Here is a 17835-nt window from a genome sequence, read left to right as displayed (position 1 = left end):
AAAATAATAGTTATATTGTCTTATAAAATAATAGTTATTTTATATAGCACATTTTCTACAGTGATAGTACCAAGCAGTATGCAAGCCTTAGAGGAACTTGTAACATGTATCTTTACAAAGGTAATACGTATTAGTGGAAGTACAAAGGTCCATGTTCCCTCTTTGCTCCACTTTTGTTTATGTTATATGGCGTGCATATGCAACTGCAGCATTGACCCATATCATTTCTAAGTATGTTTACTGATCACATGAGACACTAGACTTAAAAAAAGTGGTTTTCTTGCCAGCCTATGGTATGCTAGTCCACTGTTTCCTCAGTATAGGGTTTTGCTTACAGTGGAATAATAGGCAAGAAATTTATGAAGCTGTTCATTAATGTTGCTAACCATTATCATCATGTGTAAAAATAAGTTTAATTCATTTACCAGATACCGTCACTCCTTCAGTTGATTCTCACTCAATTTAGTTGCAAATATTAATGAATACTATTTCTTAGCAAGAACTTTATATGGACACATAACTTTTGATCTTTTCTCATCTTCTTGGAAGGGATCTAAAAAACACAAAGACAATGGGCTGGAGGGACTGTTTGTTCCCGATTTGAAGACTAAAGAAATGGAGATGAGGGATATACACCTAAATATGCTTTTTTCATTAATGGTTCTTACTTCCTATGGGAATCCAGGTAAAAGATAGTTCTGTAGGAGAGAAAGAAAGAATACAAAACTGGAAAACCTAAGAAATTGAGTAATACTAACCTTTATTACAGAAATTAAATTATTTCAGGCAAGAGTAGCTTACATTATCTCATTATTTAAGACTTTCACACAGCAGATACAATCTCAGAAAATAGAAACTGTTTGTGGAAAGTTACTTTATGGTGGGTAGAATCTTCTTCAACCCTGCACTTTCTGTTTTCTCTACATGTTTATTTTTTAATAGGTGTTTGAGAATTTGAATGTGGAATCAGTTTTTAGAATAGAGTTGATCCTTTTGTGAAAGCATTTACATATATAGACATCAGTAATATAAAATTAAATTATTGATCTAACAAATTCCTGAGGATTTTGAAATTTAAAGATTGTTGCTAGAGATTTCAAGGAATATTATGAATTTGAAAATAGGAAGATAAAAGTAATTTTAACTTCCTTTAAAGAAATACTACACGTGCCAATGTCATTGAAGTTCAGAATAGTAAAGAAGTGATCTTTCACAAAACATATTTTGTATATTTTTTAAAGTTTGTTTTTCATGTTTCACAAAGAGTTGCTTTTATCTAATAACATATACTTTTAGCTCATAGTTGTAATTTAAAATATTATAATTAAAACCTAAAAGTAAGGGGCTGGAGATTTAGCTCAGTGGCATAAGCGCCTGCCTTGGAAGCAGGCATTTGTGAATTTGATCCCTGGTACCGATAAAATTTAGGAAAAAGACCAAAAAAAAAAAAAAAAAAACCTAAAAGTAAGTTAAAGATTAAATGAATAAGATAGTAAGATATCTTGACTCAGGATAGGAATTTTATCTTGAAATTAAAGTTTTTTCCACTAGATTGTTAATGAATTTTACTATTTACCAAATAGTAATAATTGAGAGAGTAGCTTTGGTCTCCATTTGATTTTATCAAGAGAGGTGAGGTATATTAAAAGATGTATTAGAAAACATCTGACTGATGCACTTGCTCCCTGATGGAGCTATAATGTGAGAGGGCATGTAAAGAAAGATGTTGGCTGCTTTGCCCCTAGCACAGCCATTTTAATCTGAATGGGAAATCTGTCCAGGGACCCAGAGTACAGTAATTAGCAGTCTCTTCAGAGTATCAGAGCAGAATTACCATTGTAATGGTTTAGCTGCAGGATAAAAGGATTGAATTTGGGTCTGCCTGTCTGCCAAACTAGATGAGTTGCCATGGGAATTTTCAAATGTGAGAGGCGTTTACTTAGAGCAATTTGGCAGGTTTGAATAAACTCATAAATTACAGGTTTGAAAGAAGCTAGTCCTTGCTTCTCTCATACAGGCAGAGCTATATAGAAGGTTGATGGCTTCTTAAATTCTTAATGAGAATGAGTTGATCCCTGTTCCCATCTAGGCATTCAGCTTAAGGCTTTTTCTTTTTTTCACCAGGGTACAATATGCACATTTTAAGGAAAAACATTTTGTTCCAGTTCTCTGGAGGGGGAAAAATATGACAGCTCTAGACACAAATTTCTCTTCCTAAGTTAAGTGTGTTTGTAGATAATACTATTAAAATGATTTTGTTTTATTTTAATAAACATTAGCCTGAAACTGACTTCAATTTTATTTTGTTCAGTGCATGTGATTAATATATATTTTTATATGTATCATACTTGTCTTGAAAAGTAAGATAGACATTTAAATGATTTTTTGGAAAAAATATGCAGTACTTCAGTGTTTTTAAACTGAATTGATTACTCAGGATACATGCAGATACTTAGAGAACATGTTTTATACCATGTATCTCAAAAGAATTGGATTTTGTTGCAGTGACTTTAGTCACTTTCCCAAATATCTAAGGTGGTAAACTTCACTTAGGCTTATATGTCCTGACCTGTTCTTAAGGTATCAGTAGTAGTGATAGTTCTTGCTTTGGTGGTTTATATCTGACCTCAAGGAAGAACACTCAGAGTAAAGCCTAACCATACAAAAATCTTAAGATACTAGGTTACAGTTTCATAAAGAAAATAATAATTGATTATTATCATAAGTATCCTGAAAATATAGATACATCTTTCAAAAATGTCTTAACAAGGAGATAAAGGAGTACTAGTAGAGAATATGATATTTGATTAAAATCCTATAATTCTAAGATTGTTGTTGGACTATTGCTAAAACTTAATGACAGACCCTAAAAACTCATTTAGGTGTAGAATACAGAGCAATATAAAAGTGCTTACATTCTATGCTGAATTTGTGTAGAGGTCTTTGAAATCAAATTAATACAAGGTTTATTATTTTATGTGTAAAGTTCTCTTGATGGATGGGTGCTACTTTAGGAAGCATGGGGAAGAAAGCACTTTCAGAAATTAAAATGTACAGACAAAAAAAGAAGAGCCTATGTTAGAACCACAACAATGTTTGTTCCAACTAGAATTTTTACAAATAATTAAGTAGCATTTGGGGGGGATACCAATCCATACAGAGTTAAGTGTGACACTGTATGCTTGTCAGTACACTACATAATTGTCTTCAGTATTGAGCAGTTGTATGAACTCTGTCCATAGTGTCTGACAGTGGTTCAGGCTTCTTAAAAATGACAGAAGACTGTTCTGCATGCTTGGAGTTTTAGTTTGATGTAGCTACTTAATGATGATAATATGCCTTGCCTATTTGACTTTTACAAAAATACTCTGCAGGAATGACACACTATTTCATTCTTCTAAGGATTGAAGAACAACTCCTCTCAACACAAATTGGTTCATTTTGATAAACAGTTTAGAGAGTTCATAACTCAGTTTAAGATGTTCAAAATATAAAGTGAGGGATTCTGGACACAGAACAATGGATCAGTGTTCTCTAAGAAATACTTTTGAAGTTTATATAGGAAATCCTGTTTTTAATCATATATGTTATACATCCTTCAAAAATTACATTTTGGATTTATGATACAGTATTTTGTAACTGGTTGAACCTGTTAATTCTTAAACAGTGATTTTTATATCCCACAAGTAAGTAAGCTTTTCACTGGAGGGGACAGTACATTTTGTATTACTAAATGTGTACTGCCCTGTGAAATGTGTGGTATACTATACAAATAATTTAAAATATTTTATTTCATGAAGTAAAATGTATTTAATAAAACAAAATAGTATTTTCTCACTGTGTCTTCTTTAGTTCAATTGTTTTCATACATCCCTTTAATTTGTTTGCATGCCCTTCTGATGGTTGGTAAGTAGCATCATGTTCCTTATATATAGGCACAGCCTTCGTATACCATTCACTTTATTAAGATATTTGACACTGAGTTGGCAGAAATACTAAGAAAGCCAAGTGTCCCATATTTAATTTATTTTTATCTTATTTTTAATTTTTATTGGTATTTCAAATGTTTTAATATTAAATTTTTACTGAGATTATTTAGGTAGTAGACATTGTAACACTTTAATATTTTAATGATTTTGATAAACATTTTTAGGTTGTTTCAAATATGCTTATTTGATAACTCATTATTGCTTGATTTTTCTCCTGTAATTTAGATAACTAAATTTTGAAAATTTCAAAATTGACTTATTACCTTTCTTAGTAACAAGACTCATTTATGGGAATTAACTTTGAAACCATATTGCCGAATTATGTAAGTAGATGTCTTTTGTTTTTGTATTATAATATCTTTATGGGGGAAAAATCCAATCTTTAATTTATAAAGTCAATATAAAACAATATATTGAATTGCTTTTTAGTTATGTCTTTAAATTGATGTAGCATCATGTTATTTTTATGACCTATTTCGTAGTGTATAATACCTGAGGAAGTTACATGTTTTTAAAATTAGCATACTTTCTTATATTAATGCTTTATGAGAGATTTCTATTTGAAAAGTAATAATATGCTTAGTTTAGATACTGATTCCTCAATTACCGTTTGTGGAATTACACCATACTTGTGAAAAGTAAAAGAAGCAAGAACAATTCACTCCACAAATTTTATTGAGAACCTACTCCACCAGGCTAGAAAACAAGACATTAGTATATACAGAGTTAGATTTAGTAATAAAAATCAAAAATGATAAAGATTATTGATTTTCTTGATTTCTTATTTGATATTTGCTTTTCAAAGTGTCACATCCTAGCTAAAGTTAGGTGCTTTCTAAATGCTTCTCTCACTTCATCCTAGAGAATCTCATCTGTGGCCACACCCTTTGTCACAACTGCAGTGGTAATTATTCTGCAGCATACTTTGAATGTGCAGCTCCAGACCAACTGTCCATTCAACTTTTCATCTAGATAACATGAAGGCATCTCAGATATATTTGTAAAACTTAAATCATATTGTTTGTTGCACTTACACAGTGATTCCTGCCTTATTTTCTGTGTGAATAGCTGTCTTTGCCTAGAGCTCATCTACCTTCCTTATACCTGTTTCTCTGTGTCCCTATTTTATCTAGTTTATCACCAAATTCTGACTCTTCCACCAATAGAACACTGGTCTGTATCTTTTCTGTTGTCATACATGGATTAGATTTAATTCCTCTGATACTTACAGCTATAGGAATCTTTTTAATGTAAACGTAACACTTGTTTTTGCCATGTGGTTTTCAGTGGCTCCCTGTTACCACATGGTAAAAATGTGTGGTATTCGTAGCCTGTCTCTGTTGTGAAGTGCTTATCTTTCTAGCTTTCTTTCACATCATTTCTCCTTTAGACTTACACTCACATTCTGTCACATAATAACAGTTCTGGAAATGCTGCTTGTTTGTGTGTGATAGCGACCTCTACCAGAAACAGCCTTTTCTATTTTTGTACATTGTTCTGGAGATGTAAATTTGGGGTGCCTGTGGAATGTCCATATGGATATGTCCAGTGGAATGCATATTCTTAATGAACTGTTAACTCCCTCTTCAATTAGGCATTATTTTCTCTGTAAGATCTACCAAACAGTTCTAACATACAATCACTTCTAAATTCCCATGATATGTGTTCTATACTAGTATTATAATACTATTTATTATTTATTGCAACTGAATTTTTAGTCTGTATATATCCCTCTGGCTCTGACAGTAGACCTTTTAGTAATATAAATGAAACCCTGTCTCACTGGTTCACACACATGTATGTTAAGTTGTCAGTTGATTGAATTGATGAATGAAAATTCTATTTAACAAAATACTCCTTCCTTTTTTTTGTAGTAATTTAGAACCTAAATAAACATTAATTTAAAATCTTTCACAAGTCACTTAACCTTTCTGTTAGTTTTTCTTCACCTTATTAGGTTGCTCTGTTCTAAATTAGTTTATTCATAAGGAGTTCGTTGTGTGATAATGATTGAGTATGTTTGTAAGTACAGTGTACCCAAAACCATTGAATTGTACATTCTTAAACTTGGGTATGTAAATTAGCTGTCAGTAGAGCTGTATTTTAAAAAAACTATGAGAGTATAACTTTTTTAAGAACTGAAAGATCTATGGAGAAATTGAGATGAGATTCCAAGAGCGTAATAGATCTAGCCAGGTACTTTTAAGTACGTTGATCTTTTCTTTAGTAGCTTTCCTTTAGTAGGGTGGGCACTGCTAAACAGTTGTAAGGAGAGATGATCTAGTTCTGTTTTATTTGATCACAATCATTCTGGGTAAAGAGGCAGTGAAGTTGGGAAGGGACCAGAGGGCTTGCAAGGAAAAAAAATTGTTTTATATAGCTGTTTGAGCCTATTGGTAGTAGGACCTGAGAATTAAGAGTGGGTTAGAAAGAACTGGATGCAATAGGCAGATATTTCAGAGATAAAATGGGAGATTGGTGAAGGTTGATTCACAAGAAAAGATCGTGTATAACTTCAGAACTCTCAGTTGTATAGACGGATAATGCTACTAGCCCCGAGAAAGGGAACATGACTAGTGACTAGATTTTTTTATAGCACAAATTATGATTTCTGCCTTAAATTAGCAAGGATGAGATGGCATTTGGATATAGGATGCTACTTAGAGGGCAGGTCTAAGCTGGAAGTCTGGGTTTCAGTTATTTGTGGCTAGAAGTTGAGCTAGTAGCCTTTGAGACTGCAAAGAATGAAGAGAATAGGACCAAGGTTGAGACACTGCAGCATAGGAAATGGGTTCTGGGGATAGAATGTACAAAGGAAAGTCTGTAGAAGAACCTCTTCTTATTCTAGAAGAGGTAAGAACGGAGGAGTCTACATTGCCAGTTTGATTGGTGTTGTGCAGATACCTTGAGAAGTATGTTGGAGGATTGCTGTATGATAACAGGTGAAGCCTAGTTTGAAGTAAATAGAGAACCATTTAATTATGATCTGGACTTACAGTCTTATGAGTAAAGTATTTTGCCATCACTCTACAGATACAGTTGATTTCACCTGTGCTCTGTGTCATATCCCTTAACACCTCTTGGTCCACACTGTAATAATACAGCCAGGATCATTCTATATCACTGCTTGTTCATTTCATCTTTGTGATTTTACATTTCTTAATCTTTATTGTAGAGCTAAAGTAACAACATAATTTTAAAATACAAATCTAATCCTGATTGAGAAGTCACTCAAGTTAAAGATACTTGAGTGACTTCTGAATACTTTGAGCCTAGCATTTACATTACTGTTACTTCATAAGCCTCATTCTCTCATATTGTGGGTTCTAGATTTTTGTTTTTGTTTTACCATGATTTTAATTTTTTTCTTAGAACTACCATCCTCTAGTCTTTCTTAGCTCTTCATGGCCGGTGGGTCTCAGATTATACACTGTTATTTATCAATAATTGCAAAGCTGTTATGTCCTATTCACCACTGGTCCAAACTTGTCCTGGTATGTTTGTGGTGTGGTCCTAGAAAGTGCCTATCAGCCATTTGTTTTGATTTCTTAAATTGCTTAATTATCTGTTTTTCATCCCTCTTTTCCAGTGAGTTCCCAAGAGGCAGATTTTATCTGTTTGTTATTTAAATCACATCCAGCTAAGTGTTTCAGTGAACTTAAAAAATAAATAGACTTCCTTAAGAATTTAAGGCAACAATATGAAATTTTTTGGTAGTTTATTTCATAAAAAATAAATAAATAATTGCAAACAGCTATTAAAGAAGAATCCCCACGTATAATTAAAATCTTGATATTGACAAAATATGAAACTTTCATACAATAGTAAGTTAAGATATGATATAGAAGGTCATAGATTTGGAATGATGATTCTTGAATCCATGTGAAAATCAAGAGTGACTCAGATTTTCTTCTTTCAGTTCTTGGTTATATTCTAAGTAGAACTATGACCCTTCCTTAAGAGCTCGTTACTGTCAATTTTCTACCCCACAGAATGGTGTATCATTAATACTTTTGTCAAAATACATGAGTTCGGTGTATGTGGAAGAATCTCTGAGACAGGGAATTCTCTTCCTTAATGACTTCATCTGCTCTCACAGAGAATTCCTTGGCAGCCTTAGAAAGCTTGTGCCTTGCACAGTACTCATGTGGAACTTTGTACAACATAAATATTCACCTAGACTTTTGAGGTCTCCAAGTTATCATCTGTGGCTTACAAGTTTTGTTGGCTTTTTTATAAAAGAATATTTGAATTCTTAAAATGCTTCCCAGCATTTATTTTCTCACCATTTCCTAAGTTCTGCTTCTACTGATATTTGTGTTATTAAAAGGTCATAGGCTTGTTATTTTAATATGTTTCAGTTTTTAATATTCATAAAATCTTAGAATACATGCTGATATAGCATTCACAGTGAATAAAGTTATGGATGAAGTCCCAGAATGAAGTCACATTCATCAGCTTGCATAGGACCTTGGTAATTATTAGTAGCATTAAGTTTTTTTTTTTTTTTTTTTCTTATTTCTTATCGGTACCAGGTATCGAACTCACAACCATGTGCTTACAAGGCAGGTGCTTCTGCCACTGAGCTAAATCCCCAACCCACATTAAGTTCTTAACTATGGGATCTTCTTACATCACTGCTGCACTGTTAAGTACCATATGATGTGCTCCAGAAGTGCAAGTGTTTTGCTCACAGTTGATCTTGCAAAATTCCAAGTTTTAATTCTAGAAATGCTCTTATTTCTAATATTCAACTCTTAAATAAATACTTTTTTCACTAATTATTTTATGCTTACTTTAAAATGAATTCTTTAACTTGAAATACATTTTGTTTACACCTTAAGAAATTGGGAAATATTTGTAATTTACTTCAGAAATGAATGTTTTACAACCATAGAGGAATTGCTTACATTCTAAGTTTATTTATTGTTACTTAATTCTCCAGGTGTGGTTTTACCATACTTGCTTGCTTTACCATACCAAATCTACTTCATAGGTTTTGGATGGAGGGGCTGTCTCAGCAAAGTACACATTGAAGTGCTTTTTAAACATAGTAATACAAATTATCTTTCAGTTTTACTGGAAAAGTATTATCAGTGTGAGAAATAGTACTAATGATATATACCTTACCTGTTAAGAAGATTAAAACAAAGGCAATTCTTTAAAAACTGTGAATAATTTAAAATATGATTTTGATTCAAATTCCATAAAATATTTGGCGTCTCATTTTTTGAGCAACTAATTTTGTTGAGTGTTTCTTCTATCTACCTGTAATAAACTTTGTGTCTCTTAAAAAAAAAAAAAAAAAGACATCCTTAATTAATTTATTTTCTTGTGACCAAAGAAAACAGTCCTGGCCATCTAGAACAGTTAGAATGTGGAACACCACCTCATGTCTGACTTTACTGTCATTGTCATGTATCATGGAGGTCAAGTATCATCAGGTGATATGTAAAAAATTTTCAGGTTTACCCCCACCTTCCCTGTTTTCTGTTTTGACCTCACTTTGAATTTCACAGTATTAGTTGTATTGATGGAATATATACCTTTAGATAGTTATAAATCAACAAAGAAAAAAGCTAAGATGAGAAGCAACCTTAATTGCCTCAGATGTCACCAGAGATACATATAGAAATAGTAATGACTTACTTTTACTGATTGCCAAGTGCCTGTCTCTTTGTACTCTTGAGGTTATCAGTTATACTTCATGGCTCAGAAATCTCTGAATACCTCCTAGGATAAAGATTGGTTACTTTGGGGGAAAAAAAACCCTATGAAAAAAAAAGACATTGTACCGTAGAATTACCTTGGAAGTCTTAGGAGAATAGTTGGAAAGAATTAACAGTTTTTATCACAGATCTTCATGCGTGAGCTTAATACTCACATTTAACCCCTTAAAATTGTATGCAAATTTTTGCCTTTATACTCCTATGTAGATTTTCTCGAGGAGTGTGTAGCTACTGTCTGAAAGCTTCTGTGGTCCTTTCCTTGTGATTTTTCATTGGTCTTCACTACCGCCTCTGCAAGCTCTTGTCATAGTCCCCTTTACTGTGCATTGTGCTAGCTCTTGGATTCTGTCTTTTCTTCATAGATGATAAATCTGAAAGATAAGGGCCATATCTAAATCTTTTTATCCCTACGTAAGGGATAAGTCTTCAGTACTTAATCAGTAGTTGATAAAATGAATGATTAAGTAAGTTAATTTATTTTCCCATGCCATCAGTTCAGCACTCCTTCACTTTCAGCGTTTTTCAGAATGAGTTTCAGTGTCAGAATGTTTGTCAGACATTGAATTTGATGGTCTACCCATGTATACACCTCCTTCCCTGCATTTTGCATATTGTTGTTTTTTGCTTCGCTTCTCTACCTCTCTTAACAAATACATTATTTTGTGGTCCTTCATCTCCTTTTTATCTTCTGTTATGAAATAGATCTGCCTTAAATTACTAATTTGTATTATATATCCTACCTTCTAGCCCAGCTATATTATCTAATAGTATCAACCTAAAATGTACAATGAACTTTAAAGGTTTTTTTTGTCTACAAAAGTAATGAGGTGGCTCTGAAATGCTAGTATGTAGCCTGAATTGCAGATCATAAATAAGGAATAAAATGAAAGAAATTTGTCATCCCTGTTCAGTTTAAAGGTTTAAATCAAAGTTTGTATCACATTCATCATTGGATGAAATAACTGCTTATTACTGGATGTGTTTAACTTTCTATCACTCTGACAAAACAACTGAGTCAAACAGGAAAGAGATTTAAGTGGGCTCACTGTTTCAGGGGTCTCAGTTCATGTTTAGCCAACTCCACTGTTTCCAGGCTTGACAGAAGAAAGTTGTTCACCTTAGATAAAGCAGTAATCCGAAAACAAAAAGATGGAAAAGAGGGAGCAACAGTTCTTAAGGTTATACTCCTGTGATCCATTCCTTTCAACTGGGGTCCAAATCGTAGGCTATATTACTTCCTATAATAACATCAGATAATCCATCTGTGAATTAATCTACTGATGAAGTCATAGCTGTCATGATTCACTCACCTTCCTAAAGCTCTACCTCAGAACCTCAGTGAGCATTTTAAGGGCTACATTTTAGATCCAAACTGTGATATTGGAACATGACTTTCTCTTTCTGAAACCATTATTACTTTGAAATGAACCTCTTTATGCCTTGAAGAAAGGCAGAACATTCTGTCAGAAAGTGAAATCTTTCTTAGGTAATGGGACATATCATTATGGATATGTAAGGTTTTGAGTCTTTCTGGGTAATAAAAATGTTTCACAATCTCTACCTTTGCTTCACTTGCGAGAATTATTTGGTATTAGTATTAAATGAGAGTATATCAGATAAAGTAGCAGGAAATACAAAAACAATGAGACTTTTTCTCTTATTGTGTATTTAACATTTTGATCCATGAATCTGTGGTAAAACAGTAGCCATTAGGCCTATCATTGAAGCTGAGGGCACTTTGCAGAAATCAGCAAGTTGATTGCCCATGTGAGGTAATGAGACTCTCTGATAAAGAGAAGTTCAGATTCTGCTCAGAATCACTGTTGGGTTTCAGTCACGATGCTTAGAATTTCTCTGGTGTTCTGGGTTTCTGAACTCCCTCATTTGTGCATGGCTTGGCACAGTGTCTGTGTGATAATAGAGACTTGTTATCTGAAATACCTAAAAGAGTGGGAAAAGGGTGGAGTCAAGGAACCTAAACGAGCTAAAAGAAATGCTATTTGAAAAAAAAAAATGGAAGAACAATTGAAACTGAACATTCACATAGACTTTTTCTCATAGAATGAGGTGGGTGACATGAGAGGAGAAAATACTGAAATGGTCATAAATGCCAATTCAGATTGTATGAATTAATAATGGAAAGCCACTTACCTTCTGCACCAGCCAGGAAAACAGAAATCATACTAGGTGTTTCAACAGAGAATTAATAAAGAAATTGGTCAAACAGGTGTTGAGAACTGAGGAAAGGAAAAGAAGACAAGCTGTAATACAAATTTAGAAACAGCAGGAAATAGCTTTAGCCCTGAAGGAGATCAAATAGAAGTGGTTGGTACCATTATTAGACTGCAGACACTTTGAGAAAGTGCTGTGTGGAATTGGAACACTTTAGGCCTCTGACGTGGAGCTGCTCATCCCTGTTGGAACCTGAGGAACTCAGCAGAGTGGATGCTGTTTGGCTGGTGCTAGCGCTGTAGAAAGTCCAGGAAAGAAATGTAGAATTAGAAACACTGCATCTGGCAAGAGCAGAGCCAAGACACAGTAAACACGGGAGTTTGTCCATTCTCCCTTTAACCGGTTTTTATGGCTCGCTTTTTTTTTTTTAAATCAGCTTTCACTGTGTCTCAGTTCTGAGAACCTCACAAAAAAACAGATGGCAAAGGAGCAATGATTATAAAATGCTAGACCAAATGTTTCAAAGCATGTATATGGCAGATTAGTTTGAAGCTTAATAACTGCTACATCATTTCAGAAAATTTCTGAAAGTGCTACAAACAGTATATGTAATTCTGTATATGTCTAGTTTTATAGGATAAGATGGAATACGTCAGTGCAGTTCCTATTATTCAGCCATGTATGTAACATCTCCCTTTAAGTGTTTAAAATAGGTGTTTCAAAGTTAAACTTTGAAAACATTTGATTCTATATCCTTCAACTTTTAACATCTTATTGGGTAGAACTATTACTTGCTTTATTATGTAATCCAAAATCCTAAACACTAGTCATTACTTTCTGTATCCTTACCCTATGCATCCAGCTGATTAGTGAGCCTTGTGAAATAATTTTTACATTTTTGTTTTTAAGTACCCCATTCCGCTTGATCATCTTTCTGTTTCATGTGCTAAAGTTTATACCCAGAATCATTAATCATATGAGGGCCTCCAAATAGCAGAATGAACTTTTAAAGACAATTATGTCACTAAAAGTGTTTAAGTTAGTGAAGTTCCTTGAGAGTCTTTTGTCTTCCAAAGCCAGCAAGACAAGCCATAGGTACTGATTGTTTTTGTCAGTACCAGGGATCGAACTCATGACTGCCTGCTTGCAAGGCAGGCGCTTATGCTGCTGAGCTAAATCCCCAGCCCCAATATTAAAATCTTGATAAAATTTTATCCCTTTTTGTTTTCTCTAATTTGGTTATTCCCCAAGCAAATTAGTTATGAAATTTTTGTTTTTAGAGAATCTTTAGCTGTTATTTCAAATTCATAGAAAAATAAAGATCAAAATGTAGAAAAGGTGAGATAAATGAATGTATGTAATAATTTTCCCCCAAATATTACACCTTTATGGAAGATAATACTAGTATATATGAGAGTCATCTAAAAAAGTGTAGCCTTGGAAGGAAATACAGTTATTCAGCTGTTGAATGAACACACTTGGTGTTAAGAGCCAGTCTCTTGAGGAGGCAGAAAGCCATTAGGTTTATGCTAAGGGGCCATGAACAAAATGTTGTAAATATGGCTGTTTATATAGATGTTCAGTTTCTTGAATGCTAAGCTGGAGGTTCAGGATTTTTCTTATAGGCAATGATTCAATTTTTTTCAGTTGATATAATTCTAATGATGTGGAGAATTCACCCATTTGTTTCAGCTCTATAGTAATTATATTTTTGTAGGGCTTTTAGTGTTACTTTCTAGATTTAAAATTAATAGGTAAATGTGGTTTTCTTCATTTGTAACGTGAAGTCTTTTTGATGAATTCAAAAGATACTTTCACTTGATGGCATCACAGCCTTGGAGAAGATAAAATAAAATGCTTAAACCTGGAGTTTGAACCACCTACCCCTAGTAGAAGCTAGTTTTGCAGTGTGATGTTGTATAACTTTGGATAAGCTTAGCTATCCAAGTCTCAGGAATAATATAGTATCAATAAATTAATTTTGTTATGGAACATAAATGCTTAAATGATGATCTAATGTCTGGTTCTAATAAAGTAGAATAGCTTATAAATTATTCTACTTTAAAGTTTTAAAACTGCTGCCCACATCATCTCTCCTATTAAACATGACCTATCTTTAACTTGAATGTAGCTCTTAAACATAGTTTTCATACCTATATCTTACTATATTATATGTGAAAATTTAAGTATAATTATATCTGTACATCCACAAATCTTTTATCCATACCTAGAAATTCCTAGAATTAAGAAAGGTATGCTTACAACTTGTCTTTATCTCACTTACTGTATTTTTCTGTCTGCTACAGATTAGATTCTCTCTGCTGTTTCCCTAGATCAGTGATGGTGAACTAGAGCTTTCAGTGACAACAAATAGCCTGCTATGGTATGCATGCCATAGCATAGGTTCACCGCCACCACTGCCCTGGACCCTGTTGGGGACATCTTATAACCTGTGGTTCATTATCTTTCTGCAAATCTGAAAAATTCTTGACTTCCAGGACACTTCTGATATCACAGGATTTAGCTATTTGGAAGTGTTTGCTACATTCTTAAATTTCATGTCAAAAGTAAAGGTACTTTTCATAGTGTTTCAGTAACCTTTACATAATATTTCATATGTTTGCTTATGTATGACCTAGCAACTCTACCGCTAGTATTTCTTAAGATAAGTGGAAACTACAATATTCACAAAAAGCCATATGTGAGAATTTTTACTGTGGCTGCGCTGTATTCAATACATTCAAAAATGAAACAACCAAATGTCTGCAGCAGAATAATGGATGGATAAACTGCTACTCAGCCATTTGTTAAAACAGAGAATTATTGATATATGCAACAGCATGCATGAGTGTCGGCAATACTGTGCTGAGGAAAAGTAACTAGATACAAAAAAATTATGTATGATTCCATTCCATGAAATTCTAGAATAGGTAATCGAATTTGGTGTGCCAAGAATCAGATGATTGGTGTTCCAAACACATACTGACTTGGAGTAAATATTCTTTATCTTGAGGTACATTCATCAGTTGATCAAATGTTACACTTCAGATCTTGGGATTTCACTGCATTGAAATTAATACCTTGATTTTCTAAAGAACTTAAAACAGGAAAGATATTTAAGAAATGAGAACTTCTGAAATTACAGATAATCCCTTGAATTCAGCATTGTAAAATACAGTTTTAATGGCCTTATTCTGGTCTCTGATCAAGATTCTAAAAGATACTTTGTGAAATACCTCGAATTAAGACATGCAACTTCAGAATGACGTATTTGATCAGTTGTTATCTTTGAAAGAAGTCTAATTACCAAGCTTACAGTCCTGGCACTTGGGATACTGAGGCAGGAGGATTGCAGCAAGTTTGATGAAAGGCTAGACATACATAGGAGTTTTAAGACAAGCCTAAACTACATAGCAATACCCTGCCTCCACAACAAAACAAAAGCACAGTCTGTAATGACTAGCAAAAGCTCCATAGACACTTTATTATAGAAAAAAGTTAGAGGCCACACTGTGCAACTTTATGAGACTGTCCAAAATTGAAATACAAAATAAATGGCCAAGTGTACAGCCTAGTGGCAGAGTAGTTACCTAGCATCTACAAGGTACTGAGCTCAGTCTCAAGTACTACCCACTGCTTACCCTAACACATAAAACATACTGGGATCAATCTCAAGTACCCCACACACTCAAAAGGACAAGAGACAAAGAATTTTTATTAGCAAGGTTAAATTTGAAAAATATATGGAGGTTCCTATCCCAAATTTCTACCCAAAGACAACAAGTTGAAATAATTTCTTCCATGTGAAAATCACTCTGTAATGAACTTCGTTTTTCATGAGACACACAGGATCATGCTCTATAAATAAGTGTAATAGAAGTGGGTAAGTAGAAGCGGGTGAAGCTCATCTGCAGCAAGACTGTCTGGGCTGAAATTTCAGTGCTGCTACCTAAACCTTCTGCTTTTCTGGGGAGGCATTAATTTACCTTATTGTAATGTGCCTAGGACCAGCATACATAACCTACTGTTAGCTCCAGCCAATGACTTCATTGTGGTGGGTAGCTCTAGCACTTTGAAGGAAGACTTTGCTACTCTGATTTTTATTTTCTCCTCTTTTGATAATCTCTGCTCTGTTTTCAGTATCCCACATCCTGCAAATGATGTGTGTATGTGCACAAACTGGCAGGCACACATCCATTTTTCCATCACCTTTCTGTTTGGTTTTCTTCCATGGTTGACAGTGTATCATCACCTAATGAGTGCTTGATATCCAGAAGAAACAGCTCAATTCAAGCATGTTTTCAGTTGCCTATTTTCTCCATGAAAGACTTTTTTCTTGTCATCATTATTTCTGTTTGCAATGAATTTTTTTCTGACGTTGTCAAGCTTGACAGTGGTATACCTATTTCCTTTATAAAATATATAGTGTATATAATATGTAATACTTTTGGTATTTAATTCTGAACCATTTAATTTTAATTGTTAATATTAATAGTTTTACTAAACATGTTTTAAAAGTTTTTTCAAAACGGATTTTGAATTATTCTTTCCCAGTAATGATTTGCTTATTTTTAAACAGTAATTTCTTTGTTTCTCAAAGAAATCTTGTTTTTTTTAATCGACCTTTGTACAAGTTGATGAGAGTCAAGGAATAGCAATCGCATAACAATTCTTGTGTCTTTTTTCTGTATTCTGTTGTAGAGTAGGGTTTTTTAAAAGTCATTAGTTGTGTATTGAATGTTAATCTTAATGGTTTTGCTTATTTTTCTTTAATTCTCTGTGATTTATTAAGTTCACCTCACAGTTCTGTTTACTACATATTATAGCACACCATTTACTGCTAAGATGCCTAATATCTTTGCACTGTGACAGTTGCACTTGTTCTAGTTCTGCCCTCTTTCTGAATCAGAGAAATGGTATTATATCAGTGTGTTTGTCATTGGATCATTTTTCTTTTTAAATATTATATCTTGATGACGGGGTAATGCATTAAAAAGTGGGAATACTAGTTCCAACACTGCAGCCATCTTCAGATTGACTTCATAAATGCACTTGCATCTGATGCTTCCTTTTGCTGTGGCTAATCAAACCTTATTCTATAGAATAGAGACATTGGGATTTGGAAACAAAGCTAAAGATGCCTCATGCCAATCACATAAAAAGTAACTGTTGACAAACAATTGGGGAAGGGGCTAAGGGGGGTTAAGCAATGATAAGCAAGAGATAGGCTTTGTCCTCTTGGAATTCACTTTTGGAATGATGATATTCAACAAACTGTAATTCAAGAAAGAAATTATACAAAGGTAACATTTTGAAATTTGTGGGAGAGGTAGGATTTGGAAAGAGGAGTGGGTAGGTTGACTGACCAGCAAAGGAGCATTGGCAGTGGAAGAAGTGAGATGCACAGAGAAAAGTAACAACAATTTTACTTCACTTTTAAGGGTAGGAATTTATGCAAAATAGTGAAAAATTAGTTAGTTTGATTTAAGGTGATTGTTTAGGCTCAGATGATAGGTAGTTTAGATATTTTATATTCTTAGTAACAATGTTGAGAGGGTTTAAGACATGAGAATTTTGAAAACCTTAAGGTAAGAATTGTGTTACAGATAGCAAATCTGACCCTTAGATATACATTGAGTACATAGATTATGTATAGTCACCATTAACATAATGGTTCAGTAGTTTGGGTACTGTATCTAGTGATGAGAATAAGTTCGTGATCTCTGGTAGAGGGTTAGAGTAATGCAAGCTAAATGGGTGTGACCAGACATTCTGACAATCAGAGATGATTATAGCTCTTGTCTTCCTTTGTAACATAGATATCATTAGTGCCCCCCCTCCCTTTTTTGTCTTTCGTTTTTTCCGGTACTGGGGATCGAACTCACGACTGCCTGCTTGCAAGGCAGGCACTTATGCCGCTGAGCTAAATCCCCAGCCCCTTAGTG

The 17835-nt window shown here is 33.7% G+C and overlaps 1 protein-coding gene across 6 annotated transcripts in view; it reads left to right on the top strand.

Annotated features, from left to right (window-relative positions):
- Qki (QKI, KH domain containing RNA binding) overlaps nucleotides 1-17835 on the top strand; it is a 149848-nt gene that overhangs the window by 117142 nt on the left and 14871 nt on the right. The gene's annotated exons all lie outside the window — the stretch shown is intronic.

Source organism: Cavia porcellus, unplaced genomic scaffold (genome assembly GCF_034190915.1).
Source record: "Cavia porcellus strain 051 isolate PalLab524CR breed Dunkin Hartley unplaced genomic scaffold, mCavPor4.1 scaffold_22, whole genome shotgun sequence".
NCBI classification, from domain to species: Eukaryota; Metazoa; Chordata; class Mammalia; order Rodentia; family Caviidae; genus Cavia; species Cavia porcellus.
Note: the sequence above shows the minus strand (reverse complement) of the source record. Positions and strands in the feature narration are given on the sequence as shown.